Source organism: Mus caroli, chromosome 10, assembly GCF_900094665.2.
Source record: "Mus caroli chromosome 10, CAROLI_EIJ_v1.1, whole genome shotgun sequence".
Taxonomy (NCBI): Eukaryota; Metazoa; Chordata; class Mammalia; order Rodentia; family Muridae; genus Mus; species Mus caroli.
The window spans coordinates 114,788,255-114,792,841 of record NC_034579.1 but is presented as its reverse complement, the minus strand read 5'-3'; positions in this window follow the sequence as shown (position 1 = coordinate 114,792,841).

The window sequence follows — 4,587 nt, the reverse complement described above, 5'->3', positions numbered from 1 at the left end:
TTAACCAAAAAGATGTGTGGGAGAACTACCTGCCTGGAACAGAAGGTTTATCGGAAATAGTAATTATGGCAAAATAGGTAGTCATATATAGTGCATACTGTGAGCAGAGGACTCTTGGAATCCTTTACATGTCCTGTGAAGTCATAGAAGCTAGCAATTAGATAAATATTATATAGTTGATGAGATTTTTAATAATATAAACCAGCCTGCTGGATCAAGTAGATTAAATTGGTTTAATAGCTAGCCTTTGGTTGTTCGTATGTTTCTGGTAGTGTTCTAAAGACTTTGTGTAAGCAAATAACTTTACTTGAAATTCTGACCTTTAATTTTCATGGTTGATGACGCCCAAGTAGTCTTATAAATGGAGAAAAAAAAAGCAGAAAGAAATCAACTCTATTGGCACACAATCAAACAGGAATGAAGGTGATCACGCAACAGAGACCAGTGAGTGATCTATTTATCAGAGAGAGCGGGAGAGAAGATAAGATGACAGAAGAAGGAAGGAAGGGGGAAGAGATCATAGGGACTTGGCTGATAAAATTATGGTGATGAGAAGTCTTAGAGTCTTCATTCAACAAGGCAGGGAGGCAGGAGAGCCCACCTGGGTACTGGATGGTGCATAAAGCTGACACATTAGTGAATTAGCACAAGGCCAAGAAGATCTTTGAACCTGCACTAAATTCTTTTTCAAGTACCACTGATGAGGAGCTGGGTACCCTTGGGAGCTGAGTTGACCTTTCTAAATCCAGGAAGCTACCATGAGTTTGCTGATAAAAGACAGCACACACAAACATAGTCCTGGGCCCACGCGAGATGAATATAATACTCTGGCTTGTAGCTAAATGCATATCTCTCTAATCACTTTAAAGCTTAATTGTGTACAACATGGGCCTGTTTTGAATCCCGATGGTGTTATGGTAGCCAAGAAAATATCATGCAAGAGAAACTCCATGGCGACTCCTTGTTGCCATGGGATCCAAAGAGAAGGCATTTGGCGGCTGCAGAGGGAATCAGAGGAGCAGTGTAAATCAAACCCACATTCTCATACAAACCACCCACTAAGCTAATTCTCTACTACTGAGTTATACCCCCAGCTCTTATAAAGAAATTCTTTAATTGCAATGAATTCCAACTATGTCTCCCCAGTCGCCTAACCTTTTAAAAATCTAAAGCACCACTCAAGAGATCTCCCCAAGAGGCAAGAGAAGTAGGTGTGTTTACACTTAATAACACTGAAAAGAGCCAATACTTGGGAAGTTTCATACTTAATAGCACTCTCGCATTCAAGAGCAGAAAAATGCACTGTGAGTCAAATTAGAGTTTCTAATCAAAGGAAAACTGTAGGCAAGAACTGTACTTGGGCTTACAGTTCAGCAGCAGCAAAAGTATCAAGAAAAAGTAAAACAGCTTAAAAGTGAGTACCAGGCCGGGCGTGGTGGCGCACGCCTTTAATCCCAGCACTCGGGAGGCAGAGGCAGGCGGATTTCTGAGTTCGAGGCCAGCCTGGTCTACAGAGTGAGTTCCAGGACAGCCAGGGCTATACAGAGAAACCCTGTCTCGGGAAACAAACAAACAAACAAACAAACAAACAAACAAAAAATGAGTACCAGATTATGTAAATCACCAACACTGAGTATTTGATCTTCTTTGAAGTATGTTTTATATTTTTTTTATGTGTATTGCACATGTCTGTGTGTGTGCGAGCATGCAGGTGCCCAAAGAGACCAGAAGACTGAACTGGATGCTCAGGAGTCAGAGATACAGGACATTGTGAGCTGTTCAACCTGGGTGCTGGAATCCAAACTCCAGTCATCTCAAAAGCACAGCAAGCACTCTTAACTGCTGAGTCATCTTTCCAGCCTCTCCTGTTTGATCTTTTCAGACAGTGTGGAGAAAATACCTAAAACGGAGTTGGTAGCAAGGCTGCTGTGTGCTGGCTAATATCTGACACCATTGTTGCTACATGCCATATGGATACTGTTTCAAAGCTGGGTGTGACTGTCGAAGCCAGGACAACTGGTAGTGCCCCCTCCCCCACTTGGCAGGTGACAAACTGAAGTCACAGAGGTCAAACTCAAAGTTACATGGAGACAGCAGAAGCTGAGGCCTGAGAGGGTGCCTGCTCTAATATTCATGAAGCATCTTCTAAAAAATACTTTAAAAATAAGAATATTTGGGGCTGGAGAGAGAGCTCAGCAGTTAAGGGCACTGACTGCTCTTCCAGAGGTCCTGAGTTCAATTCCTGAGATGGTTGGTGGCTCCCAACCATCTGTAATGGGATCTGATGCCCTCTTCTGGTGTGTTAGCTATAATGTACTTGTATACATAAAGTAAATAAATCTTTGAAAAGCAAATAAGAACATTTGATATAAATTGTATTGCCTGAACCACAAACCAGCTTTGTGCCCTCAGATAAATTACTTGTTTGCTCTTGGTCTCATTGCCACAATTATAAAATACCGATAATCACAAATGACTTCATTGATTCTTAATAAGATTAAATAAAGTAAAGGACATAAGATGTCCACAAATTATGTAATGGAAGGTCATAAACTAGTAGTTCTATGGTTTTTCGTTAGCCTGGACTATTTTGTTGGGCTTTTGCTGTTGCTGTTGTTTCGTTTTGTTTGAGGTAGAGAATCTTACTATGTGGCCCTGGCTTCCCTTGAACTAAGATCCACCTCCCCTTGTCTCCTAAGTACCCAACTTTTTGAAAATACTTTAAAATTTCAAATCAAGGTATTTCATATAAAATACAGGATTTGAGTTTATGTTTAGAATTTAGAAAGTCTAGAAGGATACAGTTTGCCTTTTCCCATGGTCACGATTAACCAAGTAAAGAGTCGGAGGTTTAACTACACCAATACTGTAAACAATTATCCAGTCTTTATTTCTGATTGTATGTCAGGGCACAGTCGTGGCCCTTGTCGGTGTGTAGGACAGACATTCATCATTCAAGGTTCTAGTAAAACATCAGATTTTATTACAATCTACCCATCTCAGCCTTGATGCTTAGCACAGATTGATACACACTTTTCATGTATTCAAGAAGAATAAAATTAACATAAAAGGAAACATAGAAATTAAGTGAGTGTCAAAGAAGCTCTTTAAAAAAAAAAAAAAAAAAAAAAAAAAACCTTGCAAGAATAATTCCTGAAAAATTACATCCCAACTTTTCTATCTGCTGAAGATTCATCTATTTAAACGAATGAGATGCTGGCAGACCTTGCTTCTCCACGTTTGGGAGCTAAATACTACTCTTAAGAGGGATGAATTTTCTCACACTCAAAGAACCAATCAGGGTGCCAGCATGTCTTCAGCTCTGCAGCGCCATCTCCTGGTTTCCAATAGCTAGGAACCAAGGGTGAAACTCTCTGAAGGGAAATGTAGAAAGAAGGGAAATTGCTCCTCCCTGGGCTGCAAGACTTTTTTTTCTGCTGTTGTATAAACGTGATACTTGAACAATATCTTCCTGAAAGAATACATAAAGTGAACTTCTACAGTGTGAAATATTAACAAATGTGTAAAGTATTTATTGGCTGGTGATAAATATACTATTTAACTTTTTCCCTTTGCATTGGAGAAGTAAAAGATCCCACTGGTCCTATTATATGAATGAGGTCAGCCACCTCTGCTCATACACTTGGATATGTGAGAGGGGCTTAACAAAGAGCCCCTACTTTGAATTATTAAAAGATGTTTGCTATCATAGCAATAGTGTGACTAGTTCTAACCTGTATAAATATGTAAGATAAGGCTTTTTATTGTTCCCCATTCTGATTAAGATTTACAAATCCTCCCTTGGCCCTTCCTTGGTGGGAGAGAACTGGATGGGAGGAGGGTGAGGAGAGGAACGGGGATGGCAATGAAGTGTGAGGAAAGGATATATGGGAGAGAGCTGGGAGTAAGAACATCAATCAATAGAGGACATCTCTGGAAGTAGCAGGAGACCTGGGACAGGAGAGTCTATAGGGGTGACCCTAGCTGAGACTCCTACCATCNGGGGATATGGAGACTGAAGTGGCCACCTCCTGTAGCCAGGTGGGACTTCCGGTGGAGGGAGGGGGACACCAACACAGCCTCAAAACCTTCAACCAAAAATTTGTCCTGCCTGCAAGATGCACAAGGATAAAGATGGAGCAGATATTGAGGGAACATCTAACCAATGACTGGCCCAACCTGAGACACATCCCATGTAAGAGAGCCAATCCCTGACACTATTAATGATATTCTGCTATGCTCGCAGACAAGATGATGCCCTCCAGGTCCATCCATTTGCCTAGGAATTTCATAAATTCATTCTTTTTAATAGCTGAGTAGTACTCCATTGTGTAAATGTACCACTTTTTTTTTATCCATTCCTCTGCGATGTCTTTTGCCTTATAGAAGCTTTGCAATTTTATGAAGTCCTATTTGTTGATTCTTGATCTTAAAGCACAAGCCATTGCTGTTCTATTCAGGAATTTTTTCCCCTGTGTCCATATCTTTTAGGCTTTTCCCCACTTTCTCCTCTATAAGTTTCAGTGTCTCTGGTTTTATGTGGAGTTCCTTGATCCACTTAGATTTGACCTTAGTACAAGGAGATAG